The following is a 24,630-nucleotide window of genomic DNA, read 5'->3' on the forward strand; positions in this document are numbered from 1 at the left end:
TGAGAAGTGCCACCCCATAAGGTAGATTTCTGTGGAGGAAAAAAGTGAAGGGAGTGTGAGAATTTGACTTGACTAATAGAAAATTTTCAACAATGCATGGTTAATGTTAAGGCAGCTGTGGGAGAAACTAACTGCAGCTCATTAGAGAAAAAGACCTTTGACTTCTCTTTACTTCTCCCTTCTTCCCTCTTTCCTTTACCTTAGTACTCAGCTAAAATCCATTTGTAGGAACCTATGGGGCTTTACCCAGGCAACCAGAGGAACTGCAGAGTAGATTGCTGGTTTTTTAGTTTGCAAAACAATGAGCAGTTAAGATTATATTTTTTGAACATTTACCAGTAGTTAATGACCTTGAAAGACCTGGAAGAATAAACTAAGGAAAACATGACTGGTGTTTCTAGATGTCTGCTTCATGACTTTGACTTTTCAGGAGAACAGGTGTTGCCAATTCAGAAGCTTGTACGTTGCAGGTACTGTCCTCTTCAGTGCTCTGCTGAACATAAAAGCTACTATACTGGGTGGGACCAGAAGTTGAGTTCATCTTTCTCTTATTGTGACCAGCAGTGAATGCTTACAGAAAGAGTATAAGAAACAAAGCACACCAAAAATGACCATCAGGGGTTAAGGAGCTTGCTTTGGTATTTAATAAAGATCAGGGAGCTTACTCTCCATGAACTTCTCAGTCTCATTTTTAATTATTTATATTTTTGACTTCCTTAATATCTTAAGAGAATGAGTTCTTTGATTTACATGCACAATCTATGTAAATGTTGTTCCTTTGGTTTATTTTAAACTTTCTGGCTGGTAGTTTCATAAGACAGCACCAAATTTTTGAGTTATAGAAGGGGATAATGGCTCTTTAGCCACCTTCTATGAATTTCCAGTGGTATGTAGAGCTTTAAGTGGTATACAAAAATAGTTTACGGTCTTCTGAAGACTACGGTTTTACAGATTGCTTCATGGGTGTATATACAGAAAACAGTACATCCTAGTACTTTGTATCTTTAAAAAAAAAAAGTCTGATATTACAGAGAAAAAATATTTCAGAGATCATTCCGAAGAAAGTTCTTAGAATCTCGGATGTATTCCCAACTTTGCCGGTGATTTGATGTTTCACCTTAGGCCAACTTTTATTTTCTGTGCCAGTGCTTCTTAACCCATCCATTACATGCCTTGACTTTATCACCTTTCAAAAAGCAGCGTTTTATTATATCTATTGACACAGAGTATATCAAAATAATCTTTTAGTTCACTCTAAGGTGTCTGCCAACACTGCAATAAAGATGACTTCCGAGAAAACAATATGTGAAGCAATTAAACCACTTTTTCTTTCTACCAAGCAAAGTTGTCGGGAAGGTTCTGCAACAGTATATGACACCATGTGTGACACCCTTCTCTTACAGTCAGAAGAGAGATATATAGCTTAGAAATCTGTCTTAATTATGTCAGATGGCCATAATTTGCTGTTATCACTTGTAATTCTTGTCTATTTGCATCTTTCAGTAAAATTTCACCTTGAGTCTGCAAGTTGATAATATGCAAATCCTGCATGTTCTATATAATCACAGCTCCCTGTTGCCTTCTCAGCTCCCTCTTCTGTTTTGTTCCTTATTTCACATTTTGAAACAGCTTTAATTGATATTTTTCAGTCCTGTGACCCACAGGCCTGAAAGATGTGTCTACTAAGGAGCTTTGGAAGGTGACAAGGAAAAATATTCATATATATTCTATAGCTCTGTCTGCATGTAACGTTTTAATAGATACTCAGACATTAGCTTAAAATTTTTGAAGATGTCTGCCCTGTAAAAAGCCGTTGAGAACAACATTTTCAGGTTGTAAAATTTGCTGTAGAGGAGCATCTCACCTACCTCTTGGCTGACTGCAGAGAGTCATTCCTCTTCCTTAACTCAGCAGTGATCAGCCCCTGACTCTCACTGTGGGGAAGAGAATGATGACTATTTACCTGCTATTATCTGCTGTGAGCAACTGGAAGGAGCGGGAATGAAAGCATATTGGCTGCACTCTACTGTCTATTGGGAGGAGGAGTGACTGAGAGCACAGGGTGAATTCTGTGCAACACTGAAAAGAGAAAATACAACTGGTTCATCCCAGTTAACTGGAGTGGTCAGGTGGGGAAGAACTGATGCAGATGTAAAGGTGTTCTTGATCTGTGTCTCTTTTAGGGAAGCTGTGGGTTGCTTCTTACCTGGAACAGGTTGTGAAGTAATTGTTCATACTTATGCTTATCCAGTGTCTTGTCCAATCTTAGGGGCTACTGATAGTTTCAAATGCATTCAAGTATTTGAGTTTGAGGTGAAAAATATGTTTGGGAATATGCAGAATCAGAAGAGGTCTGAAACCCGTTGATACTGGTTTTAGAACAGAGTAGACACAGTCCACACTAAACTGGGATTGCAACGCTTGCGGTCTTGTTACTATCCTGACAGACTCCAGAATAGATCCTTCACATTTGCAGGGCAAAAAGGGGACCATCTGAGAATGAGTGAAAAATAAAAAAGTAATGTGTGAAAGAAAGAAAGAAGGAAAGAAAGAGAATATGCTCCAGAATGCATACTTAATTTTAAAAGCTGTATTTAAGAGAGAGTTCTGTTAGTGATTAAGAGTCGATCCATTTCCTTACTAGATGTTAACTTTAGCTAAATGTTATCAGAACATGCAGTCTTTTTTTAAATATTGGAAAGTTTCTTTAAATTGTACTGTAAAGTCCCATATAAATGGAGCTTTTCAGGCCTTCCCTCTGCTACTGTCCTTAGACTGAAGTGACAGATTTGGTGTTAGGAGACAGCTATCCAGTGCTCTGTCTAATGAAGCACTTCGTAAGCAGTAGTATACTCTCATGAGATTTTAAAGAAGATCACAACAGAAAGTTTAAAATGTATATTTATGATAGAATGAACCTTTACATAACAAATACATATATAACATTGCCTAAAGAGCATCTTTGTGGTTGGACACCTCTGCAATTATTTTTTTTTGTTTCAAAAATGAGATTGATGTATTTTAGTTAGAACCCAAAGCAATCAAAGCTAGAGGACTGAATGATAAAGCTTGTAGATCCATCAGTTTTACACAAGTATTGCCCCTTTTCTACACATCTGCATAGTGACCCAAGTTTCAGACTGGATGTCAGGCTTATATCTCAGTTTATGTTTTTTCTCTAATATGGTTCACTGTATTGGTATGATTTAAATATATTGGGGGGGCTTAATAAAATAGTAACTTCAATTTTTTCTCAGTGTGGGAGTGCAAATTAATGGTTAAAGACAGACACAATGAGCCACAATTCCCTGGTACTATTCTGGGCTCTGAGCTGACTCACTGCATAATCTTACTCAAGTCATTTAAATTCAGGTGAAATGGGCCCCACTAAGATGATGAGATAATGCATGTTTCAGCCTTTCTTCCTCAGTGGATTTTTCTATACAATTCTGCTCCTCAGTCATCAACATGAATTTATTAATGTGTTGTTGCATAGAATCATTGTAAAATGTGTTTTAACAAACTTGCCTAGTAATTTTAAAATCCTTTATTGCAAGGTACTTTTTTTCCTGATAGAAGCAGGCGGGTAAATGTTATTCTGTTCTGTGGAAATATGTTTTCTAAAATGATCCTCTTCTGCATCCAGATGAAATGACCTTTCAAAAAACATTGACACCCATAATAGTTAATTGCTCATCAGTAGTGTTGATACCTGGAGGTATCACTGTCTCATGCTCAGATCTCTGCAGTGAACTAAATGATCCTTTGTGATACATGAGTCCCAAGTAAGGCCACTGAACATTTGCTCTCCACTGTAAAGAGTACATCTGCTACTGATGTGTGAAAACTCAAGAGACCTTAACTTTCTTTTTAATTCCAGTATGTGGAGCGAAAATCAAAATACTGGCCACTTTTGCCAAGTTTTCCAGCAAACTGTAGTGGAATTTAACATAGAACAAAGCATGCTTTCCCTTCCCTTTCCTTCCAGGAGCTGCATCCTGTATTACTGTGTTCTGCCTTTTTGGCTGTCTTGTTTGTTCCAGCAAGTATTTTTCTTTCTCTAGTTAACATTCAAAATTTAAAAATTGAGGTACTCAGAATTCATCCAGTATCTGTGAAGTCGCTCTGGTCTTTTTGACAGACACGTTGGATGACCTGTGAATTACTTGCATCAGTATAGCCCTTTCACTGCCATAATCCACAACTGACTGAGGAGGATAAGAAATTATGGCTCAGAATGACTTCACATGACTACACATCCCAGCAGTGTGAATGGCAGCACCAAGCAGTGGTGATTCATTCCCTCGGCATTGAAACTGCCAGCGTTCAGAGGAAAAGGATTACTTTTGAACAAAGAAATGCTTTATCCAACAGAGAGTACAGACATTATAGAGTTATTAATCAGGGCAGTCATCCTGAAAGTAGATTTAACTGCAGGATTTCATGTAGAGGGAAACTAGAATTACAGTAGGAAGCGATTGAGGACTCAAAGTAGTAGATAGAATTGCATATTTTAAGGGCTCCTTAAATTACACCTGGGGAAAGGTTCACTCTGTGGATGCTAATGAAATGGTTCCTGTTTGTGTGGTTCAGTGTTTTCTTTGGATGGCATCTACCCAGTATGGTAATTGCAGTTGGTTGTAAAATAGGAGGACTACCAGTTTAATTCGCTCTGCTTTCCACTTCAGCATCACCACAGGTCGTTTCTTTGCTAAATCTCGTATGCAAAGCCAAGTCAGCCTCATCATTAACGAGATGGGACACCTTAAAGGAAAACCCAGATGTGGCAGGTAACTATACTGGTGATTTCTGGCTGCTAGCAATCCTTCTTTGGAATCGCTTCTGCAGCATGAGCTGGGAATTAAGGATTTTACAGCACTGGAGCAGCTATTGTCTTTATGAAACATAAAGCTGAGATGCTATTCTCCTACAGCCATTGCAAAGCAATTTGGAGGATTTGGAACTCCCTGTCTCAGCTTCACTTCTTTTTGGAAAGTGCCTGAAGTAGAGCAAATCAAATTTCTACCTTGTCTTCTAGATATTGCTGTGGTTCAGCTGAGGACAAAGTAGTTTTGCATAGATTCGAATGATCATTTAGGTTAAAAGGGGCTTCTGTACCTCAAGGACAATTTCAAAGCTAGATCAGGTAGCTCAAGGCCTTGTCCCATTGAGTTTTGAGTATTTCCAAAGGTGGAGGTTCCACGATCTCTCTGAGTAGCTCACTCCAGGGTTTGGCCACCTCCATGGTGAAAGAGGTAGGCATTGTCAGTTGCCCTGTAAATGTTCCATGTAGAAGGGAGTTGCTTTGCCTTTCCCCAAGTAAATTATATTTTGATACGGCCTTCTGACTGCAGATGAAGTAATGTGTAAGTGCTAAGGCTTTAGTGACCTTCAGGCTAACAGCACCTCCACTGAAGTGTTGGAAGGCCAGGTAGTCATCATTTATCTCTGTGGAGATTTTCACATGTCCAGAACATTAACTGAGCCAGATAGGGCTTGTGTTCCGTGGAGCCCTTTCAGCAGTGGGTCTGTAAATTTAACGAAGTCTTCGCTTCACAGAATGGAAGGGGTGACTGTGAAAGTTACAGTAGAATAGGGGCAAGCAGAAATAACAGAAATTCTGAAACCAATTCTTAGAAGCTTAGATGTCTTGGAAGTGCAATTAAAGATTTCATAGGTGGACATTTAGAAAAGACACTGTGAAATTCATTAGTATTTATCATAGTTTATGACATTGCAGATTATACCAGCCTATATTTCTGATAGTTCTTAAAAGGCATGAGGATTCACCATTTACTAATATCTTAGGTATTTCATTATACCTGTAAAATTGTTGTGAAACTTAGTCATTTTGATTTGGTAGCACTTTTAACACCCATTCTGCACAGGTGTATGTCTGCACAAAGTAGGAAATAATAGGTAATCATGTGTTTTATATTTTCTTACACAACATCACAAAATTTCATTCACTAGAGTCCTTAAGGACTTGCTCAGAATTTGTATGGGGTTCTGCTTCTTTATACGTTGGAACTTTGGTAATGAAATTCTAACCTTGCATAAATGGGCATGATTGCTGCCAAATATCTGAAAGACATGCACGTTCAAGGGAAAAATTGCTCCAAATGTGTCATGGTATTCATTTTTATTTAAAGACACAAGTATGTCCTTAGTAATATATATTATACTTGAAAGCTTCCATTTCATTTATCACTGTAAAATCTTGTGTCGAACAGTCTGTAAATTCTTGGTCTACTAGTTTCAGAAAGTCAGGAGCCAATGTTATTAACAACCATGGCATTGGTTGCTCAGGGAGAGGTTTCTGTTTGGTCTTAATGGAATGCTCTGTGATCAGTCCATGTTATTACAGAGCTCATCCTTTCTCCCATTGACTTGCAAGATTATTAATACGGATATCTATTCTTTCTCTGCTGTTACAGTGGAGATTGACATCTTGGTAGAGCTACACTTAGTGAAACAAAGACTTAGGAAATAAGAAATAATTACAGTTCTGGACTATGCAGTTTCAAGTAGTGTTTTCTTCCCAGTGCACATTTGTTAAACTGAGGTTGAATCTGTAGATACGTCTTAGCTGCAAACTTCATAAACCATTTTCTGCAAGATTTAAAAGGCAAGCTTTACTAATTTCAGCACCAAATTGTCACCCGATTTCCTAATCAGCATTTTTCGGCTAAACTCTTTTAGCTCTAACAGGCGTCATTCAGAATAACTGTCTGTTTAAAATGTGTTCCAGGCTGGTCACTCATAATACTGAGACTGAGGACAGCTTTTCCATTTTGTGTTACCTCCCTTCTATGATTATGGAATAATACATGCTGTATGTTCAGCTTCTTGGAAGATAGATGAGATTTCAGTAATCTCACAGTGTTCTTCTGCTATATTTATGTGGACTCACAAATGATGTGCAGTCTGAAAGGAATTAAGTACTGAGAAATTCCTTCTGGAATCAGCTGCTGTACAACCACACTGTTAAAACTAAAATAGTTCTTCATTTCCTTGTTTTTATTGAGTCTTATTCCTGAGAGTGTGCAGCCTATTCCCTCTCCATAAATAATGATCAATTTAATTTACTGCATAATGGAGAGATGGGAACACCTTCCTGACCTTCCCACTGTGGCCTTTTATACTTCTAAACCTGCAGAAATGAAACTGTCTTTGGTCATCAGAAGACATATGCCCAGTTGTACAAAGTGAAAGCCTAAATTTGTGTCTCAGCTTTTGCAGCAGCTTTAAACAGTCCAATCCTCAGCTGACAACTCATTATTGCACACTAATGGTGGCCTATCTTACAGGAGGATCTAGGAAATAATTTATGCGGAGGGAATTGTTACTGCTTTGCCAAGGAAGAATGGACAGTTGTTTTAACTACCAACATTTCTGCATCTAGGTTTTCATCCTCACTTCCCTGGTAATTAGTTTGTCCATCTATATGTATGTGCACTTGCTTCTCTGTGTGTGTGTGTGTGTGTATTGCTCTTACACCATCTACCCTTCACAGTGCTTCTGAGCTCCTGGTAAGAGTGACAAAGTGAAATTTCATTTGATTTGCTGAAGTTTTATTCACAGCTGTTTCAAATTCATTTTGTTGATATGCTTTTGGGCAATTTCATGTCTGGATAGAGGTAGGCAGAAAGCTAAAACATTTATGGATGTTCCAATTCATTCAGTATGGAAGTTATTTAGAACACATTTCAAATAGCACATTTGCAAATAATGCTGGTTTGCAAAAAATATTTCCTATAAAATGTCAGTTCTTTATAACTGGTATCACTGAAACAAGATATCTGATCACAATGCATCTATCTTAGTATTATTCAATAGTCCTTTGTTTTTACTGGACAACCAAAATATGTAGTCTGGTGTTTTCAGTGAAAATGTTTTATTTTTGAGGTCAGGGACATTTTTATCATGTTCCTCACAGACCACTTTATCACTTCTTTTCATATAAAGATATTGTGCATTTTTTACAATTTAGCAGTTTGTTTATGAGGAAGAAAATAGCGTCCAGTTTGTAATAATGGAGACGCTTCTAAGTGAAATCCACTGATACTGGAAGACATAGTGTTGGTTTGCTGAGACATGCGTGATTGTATTGTCCAACTTCTTACTGTCTCAGAGAGTGGGTTCACATTAAGCATGTTCATGAGTATATTCATTACTTTCATTATATTATATTTGCAAATAGGCAAATATAGCTGGGGACGTTAAGTGGAGACATAGCTGAGGGACAGTGGCCCTCCATTTCATTTTGTGAAAAAAGTGGGGGAAGTGAAGCAGAGAGAGTGCTCCCTTGGGGAAAGAAAGGCCTTGAATCTTTTTTTATGGAAATGACATTATCATGAAAGTTAGCATGAGACACTCATATTTAGAACAGACATAGTTTTGGGTTTCCCCCTTTTCTGAGACAGAGAGCAGAATTAGGAAAATTCTTCCCATCTGGGCTTTCTCTCATATTCCCATTATGAACATAAATTGTTCTGTTTTCCTAATTTTTTAACGTTATTTTTTATTAAATTCCCATTCATGTTTACATTATTTCACACTTATTTCCTCTTATATGAGCTATAATCACTCCTCCATTATCAAAGCATATTACTTTTAGTTGCTGGATGCCACTGCTTGGCGTTTATTTCAACCTGTCTTTTCCTTTCTTTCATTACTCCAATGAGTGTTAACCATTTCTAAAAATCTGACAAGAATCTTAAATGACTAAATTATACATTTGTTCTAAGGCATGTTGAATATGTCAACAGCGCAGCAAAAAGAGATTAAAAGAAGTCAATTGATCATTGAAATGAGAGAGGGAGAAGTGTATCCACTGTTTATCTGCCATTGCTGTGGAGTGTGTGGTATTAGATAGAGGATATGAATTTTATTTGTTGTGTCATTCTTTAAAGAAGCAGTTATTGCAGAAACAATTATCCATCTTTATACGCAACTTTAGTTAATTAAATGCTTTGCAGTACCTACTGGCTTTAGGACGTTGAGTGGCTGGTGAGTCATACGTATCTAATTTCACTGTTATTTTCTAGACCCAAATCTGTCTTATTCTGCTGTGTGTATTGAACTCAGCAACTGGGCCCCTTCACTGATTCCGTGCGATTCTTTCCATACTCAGCAACCTTGCTTTTCCTTTTCTTTCAGGACCTTTTCAGAGTGATGGGTTATGCAATTAGTTGCAAGTCCAAAGACTAATATCTGCTCACTTCATTTCTAAATTCCAAAGATTTTTCCTAAAAGTTATGGGCTTTCTTCATAGCTGTGCATGTTGTCTCCAATCCTTTAAATTTATCCTTCTTACTATGTCATGGTTTAACCCCACCAGCAACTAAGCCCCACCCAGCCGCTTGCTCACTCCCTCCCAGTGGGATGGGGGAGAGAATCAGAAGAGTGAAAGTGAGAAAACTCATGGGCTGAGGTAAAGGCAGTTTAACAGGTGAAGCAAAAGCTGTGCACTCAAGCAAAGCAAAACAAGGAATTCATTCACCACTTCCCGTGGGCAGGCAGGTGTTCAGCCATCTCCAGGGAAGCAGGGCTCTGTCATGTGTAACAGCTACTTGGGAAAACAAGCACCATCACTCCAAATGTCCCTCCCTTCCTTCTTCTTCACCCACCTTTGTATGTTGAGCAGCACATCATATGGTCTGGGATATCCCTTTGGTCAGTTGGGGTCAGCTGTCCCAGCTGTGTTGCCTCCCAGCTTGTTGTGTACCCCCGGCCTACTCGCTGGTGGGGTGGGGTGAGAAGCAGAAAAGGCCTTGACTCTGTGTAAGCACTGCTCAGCAGTAATGAAAACATCCCTGAATTATCCACACTCTTTTCAGCACAAATCCAAAACATAGCCCCATACTAGCTACTATGAAGAAAATTAACTCTATCGCAGCCAAAACCAGCACATATTAGTTTCAATAAAAGCGCCCAAAATGCTCAAATTGGGGATATGTGACCAGGGCTGCTCTCAGAGAAGTCTGAGTTCTTAAAACAACTAAAAACCCCATCCAGCATGTTCTCCCACTTTCATGACCTTCTCTACCAATACTTGGCTGGGTGGATCGCTGTGCCCTGACAGTTGTCTGCTCTGGTTTGGTTCTGGAAATCTCTGACCATCTCTGTGGCCCAGTAAGCAGAACAGGTTGTTATTTGGCATCATGCTCCAGCAAATGCTGTATGTAGTAGAAGCAGTTGTGCAGAGGTGGCAAATTCTTATTTCAGTCAGAGTTACTGTGTACAATTTTTACCTGTGTCTCCTACTTTGCTAAGTATTCTGGAACATATTAGTTTCTTTTAGTAAAATAATTCCAGATTACAGAGATATATATTTATTAAAGGGGAGATTTCAGTAGTTTAAAAATGAAATTTCATCAATCAAAACTCTTTTCTCCTCTTCAGCTAACTTTATATTTATTTGGGTTTTTTTTTTTTTTTCCTTGGCAGCCTAAAGCAGCACAAGGGTCATATTGTTCAGGATTTCAAAGAGCCATCGTTTATCTTTGTGGATACAAGTAAACGGACAATGGTGTCCCAACCATCTGCTCAATCTGCTTGAGAACAGTCTTCTGTGCAAATGGCATGAAAGGTAATTTAACCTCAGAAGGTGCCCACAGAGCTTCAGTTCTGTTTACCATCGTCTCTTTGCCAGTCTAAAAATAAATCGTGCTGAACAAAAAAAAATCCCTTCTTCTTTCCTGATTTAAAGAACAGATCATCAGAGGAGCTAATTTCACTAGCAAGGGGTTGTTTTTCTGTTCTAGTATTTTTCTAAGTAGCAAAGAGCTTTTCTGGGATAAATTGTAGCTGTCTTATAATTGTCTTTGTTGCTGTAGGAGGCTGTTATTTTTCAGCGTACAAAATAGGATATAATCATAGAGTGGAACTCAGTGCTGGGTGATACACACTTTCAACATATCAGATGCAATTCTGCCATGACCCCTTTGTTATTTTGCTTTGCTAGCCTGTGTGTTTTAATGAGGAAGGTACCTGTGTTAGTAAGCAAGAAGTTTTTTTCGCAGAGGGATATTCTGTCCTGAAAATGATGAGTGCTTTCTCTGGCTGCTCTTTTTCAAAGCTTCGTTTGGTGGTAGTATTTTCCCTCTCTGGTCCCAGTGAAACTGTTAAAAGGCTTTTAAAGGTTTTTAAAATTTCACTGCCAGTAAAAAAATCAGAATAGCAGTTGTAAAATGTGTGTGTGTGTGTGTGTGTGTATAAATATATATATATATTTTAAAAAAATAGCCAAAACAGGGAAAAGGAATTCCTTTCTAAATTTAAATACATATTTCAGGATAGAAAAGAAGAACCTGACATTCATCTCACTGTCACAGGTTTTACAGTTCCTACTGGCTATGGTGGTTAATGTCAGGACTAGCCAGAACAGACTTCAGGTGCTGCCCCACAACTTTAACCTCTGTATCATCTTCTGGTATCTACTATGCTAATTTCTTCAGTTCCTATCAGTACAGATAAAGCAGTTTCTGGCTCCTTCATGCTTTCTTACTGTTTATTCTCCATTCCTCCTGCTTTGTGGTAGGTCAAACTAGTCCAAGATTTGAGACTGTTTTTTTGCAAAGATCAGAGGTCACATCAAACGTTGTAGAGCATATTCTCTGGGAAGCTGTGGCTGTGCAGTCATCTTGCATGCTTCTGTGGGAGGAGAAGTAGAAGATGTGTTTTTCTGGCTGTTTTGTCAGATACCTTGCTCTGAGAGCACATGGGAGTATCAGGAGCAGAAAAAAGGTAAATATAATCTGTATTCAAGAAACTAACTTGGATTAAAGTACAGTGAAGATACCATGTCCGTGAGGAATGAAGTATGTCTGAGGTGGTTTTGTTGCTGAATTAGCTACATTGCTTTAGCTAACCTAATAAAATGTGTCTTACTGTAATAAATACATTCTGGACATAAAAATGGACCAATTTCTTATATTTAATTGTGAAAGAGTACCCTTTCTTCATGGTGGCATAGCTTTTGCTCGAACTTTATAACATAAGCCTGATTCATATTTTTCTTGGACATTTTCACTTGGATTTTTTTTTAAAGCAGAAGAGGTGGAACATGACAGATTTGAAAATGTTTTATATAGCTTTCAACAAGAAGCAATTTATAGCAACTTGAAGTTACATAACTTCTAACTTCACTTTTTTCACGGCATGATTTAGATAGATCTGGTGCTTTCACAATAATTCAAAGAAATATGCAATCAGTCAATCCATCTTATCTATTTTAAGTATTTCCAAGGAACCATCACTGTAGTTTCTAGGTTCTAAAGCTGAATACAAGTGACAGTTTGCCACAAACATGCATTTTTCAAAATATCAGAAAGGAAAATGGCTTTATTCGTTCATGAAATGAAGACTTCCTTAAATAAAGAGATCCCACAGTGTTGCTCATTGTATTCCCTACACAGTATTAATTTGTGCATGTACTTTAGGACAAACTGTATTTGTCATAGGAAGATGATGGGTTTGGTCTCCAGCAATAGCCTTCTGGTAGCTCTATAAGACCCTGCAATTATCAGAAAGATAATGTAGTATTACCTTTTAGTAATTGCATTGGCCTAGATATAGGACAAATGAACACAACAAAGTTTTTCACAGATAAACATTTAGGATAATCTAAGAGGGCATCTAGGAATTCATCCGGAGGATGGTTTCAGAATGCTTATAGCCAGAGGTAGTTTGAATAATATCATAAAATAGTTTATTCAAGTCATTTTGCGATATTGTTCAAATGAATCGTTGGGCTTTTAGTCAAGTGAATAATTCATGAACATTCATTTAAAGGAATTTAATCAAGGCATCTGCTGAATATCTTCACAGTTCATTCAGTTTTACCTATAGTACTATCAAAGGAATGCCTCAACCTCAGCTTGCACCTGTGTGTGGTTTGAACATTTGGGTTTTGCATCATTTTAGCTCACAAAGAAGCCAGGAAAAATGAGGTTGACAGTATAGGGCAGAATTAGGTGGCTGTCTGGGATATAAAGGTCATCCAGCTGAGAAAAAAAGTAAGTTGAGAAAAGCATGAGGAGAAGTACAAATCAAGAGCTAGAAACTTGAAGTGGATGGAAAGAAACCCAGCAGATAGAAAAGCCTGTGCTTCACAATATTGTCTGCTTTTGACTACATTAGTATATTTACTTATAATCTTTAAATGTTTACTCCTTGTTCATGGTTCTTCCACATCTGTAAAGTAGATGTCAGTGTTTTTACTGCAATTTTTCAATCCACGTGAAAGTTTTACTAGAACTTTACCAAGAAGATATCAGAATTAGCTGAAGCTTTTTTAAGGGCAGGATCTGCCACTGCAATTCAAAGCAACAGTATCAACAACAGATGAAAATCTCTACTCTTGAGCTAAGAGAAAGATTTCTGGAAGACCCTTTTAGTATTCTCTGAAGAATTGAAGTCATGAAGATTTGCGAGATCAGTTTATCTTTTGTCTCTCAAAAGGTACATGGTAGTTCTGTATGTTATTGTTGACATTTTACTGAGCAATGTATAATTATTACATTCACAGAAAGCAGGAATTAGAGATTAGGTGGGATTTGATTTTTACCTCCCATCTCCTCCACCTCACAGACCATGTTTGAACTTCATTAGTTAGTTACTCTTTGAATGGTAGTCTTTCCTGAGATGAAGTGGTCAGGGAAGAGAAAGAAGTAAATAATATTTTTACTCTCTCACGTGGATGTTTGTCTCAAGCATCATCCTCACCCATAATTACACAGAACTGACATCTGATTTCTTGAGCTGTAGTTATCTGCTGTCATCTGCCATGATCTTAGGCTGTGGCTGGTTTTCAGTCTGTGGTGAGGACACTTCACTGCAAGCATATGTAGGTGTCTGAGTGCTTGCTAGATGTCTAAATTCTAATATATAATCAATAGACTATATATCTTTGTGGTAGTCAGGCTAAAAGAATGATTCAAATAGCCGGCTCCTATAGGTTCAAATCTCTGTCACCTGTGTATGCCGCTAGTACCATTTGAAATGTGGCAGTGTACGTGGGACATCCACATGGAATTGATAAATAGGACACAGTACCCGTATGAGACCTGTAGCCTCCTGAACTGATAGCTGGAGGCTGGGAAGAAATATTCCAGGGTACCTCTCTGGGCAACTGAATTGGGCCTTAGGTGTCTAGGTAACAGCAAACAAAATCATCTTTCTTGAAAACAGGCAACAGATGTTGGGTATGTTAATCTGAAACTGAACTCCATCACATGTAACTGTGTCTTTATTGCATGTTCTGCAAGCAGCCTCACTGACATGAGAACCAGGCAGAGAATTAGAAAGAGTAAGGAAGGTCATCCAGGTTTTGTCTTATTTGCTTACTGTGGTCCCTTGTAGGAGTATAACATTACTATATTATACCAAAGAGAAGCTTTCAAGGGCAGGCTCATGAAAATTTGGCTTGAAGCAGCTGAAACAGCTACCAGTGCAAGCTTTCTGCAAACCGAGGTGCAGAGGCATGAGCTTAGGTTAATGGGCACAAGTTGAAACAAGAGGTTCAGACTGAATATAAGGAGAAATGTTTTCACTCAGAGGACAGCCAGGTGCTGCATCGGGTTGCCCAGAGATATTGGGCTGGCTCCGTTCTCTGAGGTGTTTAAGACCCAACTGGACAAAGCCCTGAGCAACCAAGCTGTTCCATCTCACAGCTGACCCTGCTTGGAGCAAGAGCTTGGACTAGAAACTGCCTGATGTTCCATCCTACACGAATTTTCCTATAATTTTAAAATACATTATTTCAAGAAGTGAAGCCAGTAGCTTCTGTGTTCAAGCTCAATTAGACAAAGACAGAAGAACTATTTCCCCTCAACTGAAGGTATGAGGACAGTAATTTTCCTTTTCTGGTGGGAACAAATGTGGCCACAGAATTAATTGAATTAACTCTGTTGTAGTACTATATAAACTAAAGGTTGGGAATTAAAGTGGTTTGTGAAATCTTGTTGTTACAATCAGCATTAAAATATTGTGAAGGCACAGAAAAGGAAAAAAAAAGAGCAGAAAGATTTAAGGTAGGTTTGGTTGTTGTTTTGTTTTGGGTTTTTTTTATATTATGCCTTTTTTGCTGTGAAAAGGTAAATTTAATTTTTTTTAAAAATTAAAGCCTACTTCCTTATAAGTGAAACAAGACAAACACACAGAAAAGAGAAAGAAAGGGTAACAGTTTGACTTGCAACTAGAAATCTAGCATTTCCTCAAAATTAGGAAAGCCCAGGAAAAAAATTTCAAGCCATTCTAGAATATTTTTTATCTTCTCTCCCCATCTCAGTGGAGCAAAACCTTCCCTATATATTTAAGAAAACATTGAAATAGCTTTTCTTACCTCCCTAATTAAAGCCATACTTTATTTCTTTAATCACAAGATACGTATTACAGATAACCTGGCATATACTGCTAGCTCTGCCTATGCAAAAATAATGACTTAATTTTGAATTATGACACATTTGCATACGATAAGAGCTGCATTACGCAAAAAAGATACTGAATTACTTTTTGCCTTTGCTACTATTATAAAATAGCTGGTAAAAATGAAAAAGAAAGTAGAAAACCGCAGTTTCCTTGACTTGTGAGCAAAAAGAATGTTTCCAAAGTATGCAAAATGGTACATAAATAGAGAACCTGTATTATAGTCGTGTTTCAGATAAAAATCATGTTTTTAAAGAAAAAAATTTTGAAAATAAATAAAATAGTAAAGCATATCTAGCCCAGAACAATAATAAAATCGACAGTGAATGTGATGTATTTTGTATTAATTCGAAGAGCAGTGTTTGAGCAGGCTCTGGAACATAGGCACTGTGATCTTACTTTGTTATTTAGTGTAAGCCAGTTGCATACTTGAGTAGAAAGATGGCTGTGAGTGTTGGAATGTTGGTCGCTCCTGTCTGTACCAGAGGCCATGTACCACTGAGCTGGTGACCTCCTTCCTAAAAAAGCCTGACATGTGCAGCAAGATTAGGTAGGATGTAGCTAGAGTTGCTTCATGAACAGCCACAGACAACTGAGACAACTGAGAGTGTGCTCATAATGCCAGTTTCCTACAACTTATAAAAAATAAAATTCTAGTGGAGTGTGACCAGAACAGGCATCAGATAACTACCAAAGGAACTTTTCTTCATTGCATCAAAATCTTAAAGGACATCTGCAAGAATTTAACTATTTTCAATCATACACTCAGGAAAATACAGGTCAGTTGGTATTAATTTCAGAATGACTTTTTAGTGTCATTGACCATGTCCCAAAAATATTTTCACCCTTTTCACACTGTTGATGCTCTTTTAACTGTTGTAACATTGTCTTCAGTTAGTTTATGAGAAGCATGCCATTACAGTTCATAAACGTTTGATTACAGAAGTACTACTATTTAATATGTTTCAAGATTTTTCCCTCTAGTAGTAAGTAAAGCAAGTTGTCTTAAATTGGTGATCACTAAAACTTTGTAACAAGATGTATTCCATTTTGCTGTTTTAACATCCTACTTCCATGCCCTCAAGTAAGACTTTTTTTTAGTTTTGTTCTGTTATTTTCAAGCTACCACCTCAGAAGTTGGTTCTGATTGAACCTTGAACTGATCAAATATGTTGTCAATAGCATAAAATTACATAAGTGTACACATAGTTATATTAGTTCTGGAGAATGCATGCATGCAGAAGACGTTTCATGAATTTATAAATAGTTTCATACTGACATTTTCATCTTGTCTACTGAATTGGGGTGATACATTGAATTATTTCCAATTTTTAAAACTGTTTAGTTATACACAGTCATTAGTTCTAGCTGGAGATTTGTTTTGCTGATTAGGGATACCAATTAAACTCAGACACCAGAGTGAAAAGAGCAGGTGTACTGTACTAGAAATAACTAAATAATATAACAAATAATACAGAAAACATACAGTAAGAAAAGACAGAATAGTGCACTTAAACAAACAGGAAAATACAGGGTAATGCATCAAATCATTACTACCTGAGAGAGAGAATAGTGATTAAGAAAGATCCATCACCACTTGCATACGTTACCATCATCCAGATCCACAGTCGCTGGGGAGCCCCGGTTACAGCGAGGATTTGGAGAGCCTGTCCCGGCAAGTGGGAAATCCTACGCGGTGCGTCCACCCGTAGGTGAGGCTTCCAAAGTGGCTGCAAGCGGGTCCAGTCTTATATACCCAAAAATCAGCAAGCCAGAATAGCTGGCACCTTTGTTTTAAGCAGAAATATCTGGTTTCCATCTCACATTAGATTGCCCCAGAGCCTGGCCAGGGCTCAAGGGAGAAGCTAAGGGAGTTCCTCTGCTTATCTAATTGGATTATGAGCAAGGTCTCACATTAGGCCACAGTGACAGACAACTGTGTCCATGACCCTGTTATTTTATCCACACACAAAGAAAGATAAAGATACATTCAAGATAGCTACATCTTCCGTACATATTTCACTAATGATTACATACTGAGTTAGCAGCTTCGGCTCAGGGCCTGTTGCTCAGGCTTCAATGCTTCCACTTTTTACATCATAATAAGTGGTTTGTTATGACTTAGTACAATACCTATTAGCACAATGGTTATCAGTTATAAAATATACAGGATTCATCTATAGGTCAATCTGGCTTGGGCCTATTGTCCAAGCCTTAGCACTTCAAGGTTTTGTTTACATAAATATATATATATATATGCTTGATTTCTGCTTGATTTGCTCCTCTACTGCATCTTTCACCTGCTGTTTTATTTTTCTTTCCTCTAATGCATTTTGACATTTGCTTGAAATGTTCTTCAATAGCAACATTGCTGACATTCCTCAGATATTTACAATCACATTGCCTTTTAATCCTATATGGCCTATCTTCATAGAAAATGACCTGAAGTAGAGATTTGTATGTTTAAGAAGAAATTGGTGGTAGTTTTTTGGGGTTTATTTTTTATGTGGTTTAGTTGTTTTTTTCTTCCAAGGGTAGGCTAACACTGTTCAACTGCGACTATGCTGCCTAGAGAAGATATCATCCTGATGAGATTGGTAGTATTTTGAATCCCTATTCAAAATTGGTGTTTGTAAATAAATATTTTTGTTAGTACTTGCATCAAGTTTTATCAGGCAAAGTATCTTAGATACAACATTTGGATTGTGATTTGTTCCATCGTGCTGAGGCTGAAGGTGTATTATGTATCTTGCCTGCAGAACGGAGTTATTTTCATATGCCATACCTGGGAAAATGCAGCCGATAGCATTTGGCCTCTTGGTTGGAAATGGTATGGCAAAGCTTGTAAGCCTTTTTTTTCAGTGCTGTAATAGTTAAATCAGTCTCAGAATTAACTTTTGCATCTCTCTAAATTATGGCCAGTAGTTTCCAAAGGAAAGGGGTTACTTCTCATACATGATTAGCTTTTGAAGTAAAAAGAATATGGAGGTTCCATGGTGAAGTCTGACTGCACACAAATCTTACAGTCAGAAAGGGATGTGGTGCTTTCATCCTTCTTTAGAAATAAGACACATTCTTTTTACACTGTTTACTTGCAAACTTGCAAGTTGAAATGGACATGAGGTCTTCCACTTCAAAACCTATTAATTTGACAGGTGTTAATTCTTGGGGAAAAAACAGGTTTTTAATATGCTTTTGGCATGCTTCCATTTCAGCACTTTAAATCAAGTCATTAAATATTTCTGATGGTTCTCAATTTTTAGAAGAAAAATAGGTCAGCAAAGTCAGTAAACCATTTTCTCTTTAGGAGTGGTGATGTCTTGAAAGATAGTAAAGTGATGAGATTTATTCTTGCTTCGTATGAAAAAATTACATTTGTAACATGATAAATTACCTCTGGAATTAATACTACCTTTCAATCAGTGATCAGTGCATAACACAATGAAAGTATAAAAAGTAATTTAAGTATTGGAATATTAAAATTATAGTAATTTGTAGTTTTAATCTTGAAGTAACATTTAGACTACAAAAAATATTCCATTGCTAAAGGAATCATGGAAGGGTAGAATATGCATGGGATTGTATGAGTGAGGTACAAGGGATTTCAGGGCATTATGCAATAAATGGGTTGGTATAGTTGAAAGTTACAATATGCTAATGGGGTTTAGAAAGCTTGAATTAAATTATTTAGTGATTTTACCATGCTGATGGGATATTATCTGTTTCATTAACTATGTCCACTGCAAATGGAATATCTCTTTTCTAGGCAGGGGTTTGATAGTCAATTTTGTAGTACATGAGTATGAATTTATAGAGATGTTTTTTCCTACAACTGCTTTTTTTAAGAGAACTTTGGTCCAAAGGACTGCAGTGTATGGCTTATTAAAGAGAGCAATGGTCAACAGATAGTGGTTTCACCTTTTTTTTTTCTTTTTTTTTTCCTTACAGTGCAAATATGCTACAGAATTGACTTCTCTAAGGCATCTCAGAGTAACGGCAGTTAGGATTTAAGTCTGATTAGAGTTGTCATTCTGTAAGATAAGCTTGTTTGGGTGGTTCTTCCAGAAAAGCAGTTTGCGGTGGTAGGAACACCATGTTTCTGGACATCAGCACTCTATTCCTGACAAAAAATATAGTAGAAATAAAACAGAGGTGGGTCTTTACTTCCCCTTTTTTCACGTTCAGTATATATACTGTCTCTCACAAAGTTGCTTGCGAATGATGACCATTAGAAGGAAACTTTTTTTTCCCTATACTCTAGGGTTTTTTTTTTTGTATTAGCTACAACTGTCTTTTCAAGTGGGGAGATTATTTTTGCTAAAACAGAGGGGTTGCTTTTCTCTCAAGTGAGTTGTTCTGCATTGGAAGCTAATGCTGAAAGTCACACAGATTTCAGAAAGAGTGAGAAAAGGATAATTCTTTTTTTTTTTTTTTACCTTTTAATATCAAAATTATCACTTTTAAGTATTTTATTTTAGCATTTGCAACATGCTCAACATAAGTCACTATCTGGAAATTACATTTTTATAGATGCATAGAGTGCGGGCTATTTGTTTCAGATATTAATTCAATTTTACAAAATAGTCACAATGAAGTTAAGAGAATGTGTAAGGCTCATATCTGAGGCAGAATTAAACAGTGGATATATACAGGTCATAGTGTATAGTTAGTAAGTTAAAATAATAAAAATCTAATGTTACTGTGGGATTTTCTCTGTTAAGGGTACTTAATAAACTATCCCAAGTTTATTTTACACACTTACTGTTCTTGCATTCGGCATTTCTTTGTAACTCTTAAATGAAGTCACCCCAGCTTCCTCAGTCACCTGTATTAATGACACATAATGTACCTAGGTATTTGAGTATTGAAATTAAAGAGAATATAATGAACTAATAATAATTGAAAGGAGATTAACAGCTCTGTGTTATGTTCAGTAATACTTAAATAGACTTTTTCTCTTTTTTTATTCATTTATTCCAAACAGCCTGTCTTCTGAGACTGACCTCTGGTGGAAACTTTACCTTGTTTAACAAATGAGCGTCATCACAGCTGCTTTAATTGTATAAGCACTCTCCATAGGCAGTGAAATTACTTTGAACCTTGAGTGTACTTTGGAAATAGAGTTCCGACTTTTTTGAAAGACACTGAAGGTTTCTAGGAGAAAGGCATGCCTAACCATACTGAAAACATTGGGATACATAAAACTGGAAGGCTGGAAGGCAAACTGAAATTGGGTAGTTTAATTTCCACCAATCACACAAGAACTCTTGTGGACAAGTAGGCTAAAAGGAAATCAGATTTGCCTCTGTTCTTTGAAATACATTGAAATTCATACTTCCACCCAAAATGTGTCACTCAAAGAAAAACTATTTTCTGGTTAAATGCCTTTTTGACCAGAAAATACCAAGTCATTGAAACATTCTGAACAGTTCTATTCTCCATACAATAAGTACCTAAATTCTGTTGAAAAACCTTTTCTTTGCCTTTAAGTCTATCTCTAGTATTTACTTAATTGGATGCAGTAGTTTTATGTGTTTTATGAGGCATTACATATATTTCAGAAATGAAGATGACTCAGAGCTGTGAACAATTTCCAGTCTATTTACAGTTGTGTTGTATTATTAAAAATTCTGATACTGTAATATAACCTAATAAAATTCTTACAATTTGAAAGAAGTTTAAAAATATTTGGACAGTTTACAATAAAAAGGCTGAGTAGTATTGGAGAGCTGACCTGGGTACTTTACAGTAGCTGAGGTCTTGAGTTTAGATGAATATGTCATCTTAAAAATTTACATCCTGGATTTTTAACATATTCATAAATGAAGCAACTATGGACAATACTTGGTAAATTGTCCCTACTATTATAAACATCTTTTTATTTGAAAGCTGAATTTGTCTGATCTTGTCTGTTAATGGCTCCTATTACTAAGTTTCTATTGTTCTGCGTCACCATAAATTGTGACCAGTTTATCCCTTAACTTTTTTTCTGAGCGAGCCTTTGGTATCAAGCAGTTGTTGATCATTTTCTCATTCTTAGGATTCTTTGATTCTCCTGGTTTTCAGCATCTCTGTGTGGCTTTGCAACAATAAGGTGGGAAGGGAGTTTGGGGGAGGGAAGAGGACAGCTCCCTGGAATGCAATAGAATTATGAAAATCATGTGAGGAAAAAAAGATGTTCTTTGTGCCATGTAAGAATATGAATGGTAATCCTTATAACTCCGTCCTCTATGTAATGTGTGATGGTGGCAAATAATTTTTTTTTTTTGATGACTAGATATTTTACACTTCAGAGGAAATATGAACATCAAAAGTGGCTGTTATCATCTTTTCACATCAGCAGATAGCATTTTGGCCATGAACTACTATACTGTGGATGCCTTGAACTATGCAAAGCTAAGGATGAATGCTTTGTTATTGGTGTCTGTGAGGTCATTGAAAGCGTTATTTTACAAATCACACTTTCTGGTAGTTCATGAAAACTTTAGTTAAATACAAAATGCATAATGTATAGTGCACGTGTATAATTCCCAAGGAATTATTATGTGACATATAAATTTCTTAATGTTATTAATTTAAACTAAGTGATTTTCTACTCCACTGGATTCTGCAGTGGTATTACTTAGGGTCTGATTCCAACAAAAGCACTTTTACTGACCTATTAGCACATGTTTAAATAAATTTTAAGTATAATGTGTTTAAATTTACACATTGTAAATTACTTTGATTAACTGTGGTTTTCCCTTTTTTTAAAAAAAGAAAAACTCAAGAAACCAATGTGTTTTTTCATTACTTCAGAATTTATTAGGCTTTTTTTTGTAATATTAACATTGTGGAAAAGGCAAAAAAGAAATTTAACTGGACTAAAATAATCTTTAATCTAAGAAATTCTTTAATCATTGATTGACTTTTCTTCAATCACTTTTATGTTTAAAGGATAAATATCAGAAACAAGTATTTTCTTTTCTATTGTAACTCTTTTCATCCAACCATGTAATTTGTGGTGCAGTGATTTATATTAGAAATTTTGATCATCTTAGCTGTAGCTGTGTATTTCCGAGTGTGACTACAGTTAAGTAAAGAAGAGAGGCAGTATTGATCTGGACAGGTGAGGATGATGAAAATCTGGGCTTGTGGATCAAAATGTGAACATAGAATATGCTTATTTTTGGTCTTAATGTCTGATAAAACTGAGCCCCAAAGGATCTGAAGTTCTCTCTGATCACATGAGACTTGTCTGCTTGTCCTCAGGGTGGCAGCTGTAAATTCTTTCGTGGATGTGAAAAGAAACAAAAAAATGAAACTAAGTGTACTTTTAGTAAGTATTTGCAATACGATTTTGCTGATAGCCAATGAGAAATTTGTTTCATCTGTGAAATTAATTGTATAGTAAACATTTACTATTGTATTTACATTATTGTATTGTTTCCTATATTCTGCTAAAAGAAGCAGGATTTTTTTTTTCATCTCTGTTGTCATCTCTATTTTTAACACAACATCACTTGAGATCTATAATATATTCTCACTGGACAAAACCTTTTAAACTATTTTTTACTGTTTTGTGGCTTAATTCATGTCTGGATTAGCCAAAAGTGAGGTCAGTAGATTTAGCGTACCAAAATTCTATTTTGACATTGACTCCCTTTCAAGTGGTCTTACTCACCCGACCAGTGCTGAACATTTCAGCTGTAACCTGGCATGCCCAAGAAAATAGGGACTGTGGAATGGGTGTTTCCACTGTGGCCCACTTCACAGCCTGTAGTGTCATCTTTGAGCAAGTAATGCTGTAGGAAAGCAGTGAGCATCATTAATGAGATACAGAGAACATATGTAAGATTAAAATCTAGACTACCTGTATTACCTCTGTATTTTGTGGAGTCTTCTTCAGATTTATTCCTTCATGCCACTAGAATTCCATCTCAAGAGTCTGAAGCTGAGTTTTGGAATTAATATTAATTATTATTAAGGCACCTCAGATCTTTCTTGATAATGTGCATACTTGTAAGTCCTCATCTATACATTAGAGTGCTTTACTGATCTGTCAGATTGCACGGTTCTAGAACAGTGAATTACATTTGAGCATCTGTTGCAGTAAATCTCAGATTATTTCTACACATTTTCCTAGCTTTAAGCATGTTTTAATGTAATATTCACTAGAAATTAGCAATGCTAAACAAATTAATCTCACAGAAGAAAAAGCGCCCAAAGTAAAGTGTAGAAAGTATAAAATGACCAGATTGATCATGACAGCATAAATCAGTCCTACAGATTATTATGGGAAGTTCTTACTTATCACGTCTAACAAAATTACAGTCTTTTTCTGAGTTTATGCAGATGCATATCGTACACTCAGCCTGTTCTTAACAGTAAACAGTGATAGGCTTGAGTGACAACTGCTTTCCTTTTGTACTTGCAGGAATAACAGGGTGCAAAAGAACCATATGAAATGGGAAATTTGGGTAATTTGTCATTAAAGAGAAGATGACTGATGCATTCAAGTCATTGTCTACATTGGCCAGAAATAATTTCATATTTCTTGTATAACTGAGCCTGTAGATGAGCAGTCAAAAGGCCAAAATCATGGGTTTTTTTAGTTGTACAGTTCTGCTAAACTGCCTGTAAAGCTGGCAGTTTCTAAATAAGATTTGTCTAAGTTAAACATATGGTAAAATCTTCCCATGTAAACTATAGGGGAATTTGGAGAAATAGAAAGACTTTAGGACCAAAAAAATCTGTCTTTCTTTTTCCCAAAATCTGTATCAAAGGTACACAACACCTGCCTTAATGTTTGTGCAAAACTGTTTCTCTGCTATTGAAATCTCCATGCTGATTCATGGACATCTTTCTGACAGGTGGAGAATGTGAGGCTTTATGGAAATTAGAAGAGTGTATAATATATACAGAGAATCTTCCAGATCAGCCTTTTTTTAACCATTAAAGTTTTGAGTGGACAGCGTGATGACAAATAGGAGCTAATTTAGTGAATTTGTGACTGAGCTGCCAAACCTCAGCCAAATCCCATGCGGCACCTTAGAGGAGCACAAGGGCTTCTCTGCACTCTGCCTGTGGGTATGTGGTCATTTGGCACAATATACAAGTTCCCAGAAGTGATTCTCCAGCCCCAGGAACACAAGAGGGAGGAGAACAGGGGCCATTTCTTTGTCCCTGTTTCATGTTGGTTTTTTTTCCCCCTGGCCA

The 24,630-nt window shown here is 36.7% G+C and overlaps 1 protein-coding gene across 2 annotated transcripts in view; it reads left to right on the forward strand.

Annotated features, from left to right (window-relative positions):
- Positions 1-24,630, forward strand: part of DLGAP1 (DLG associated protein 1) — a 428,529-nt gene that overhangs the window by 78,182 nt on the left and 325,717 nt on the right. Inside the window, exon 2 of one of the 2 annotated variants that reach the window (XM_074878768.1) lies at positions 10,453-10,594. The exons of the other annotated variant lie outside the window; for it this stretch is intronic. The gene's annotated coding sequence lies outside the window, so the exon portion shown is untranslated. The remainder of the gene's footprint in view (positions 1-10,452; positions 10,595-24,630) is intronic. 2 annotated transcript variants of the gene reach the window in all.

The sequence above is a fragment of the Strix uralensis genome, chromosome 1 (assembly GCF_047716275.1).
Source record: "Strix uralensis isolate ZFMK-TIS-50842 chromosome 1, bStrUra1, whole genome shotgun sequence".
Classification (NCBI taxonomy): Eukaryota; Metazoa; Chordata; class Aves; order Strigiformes; family Strigidae; genus Strix; species Strix uralensis.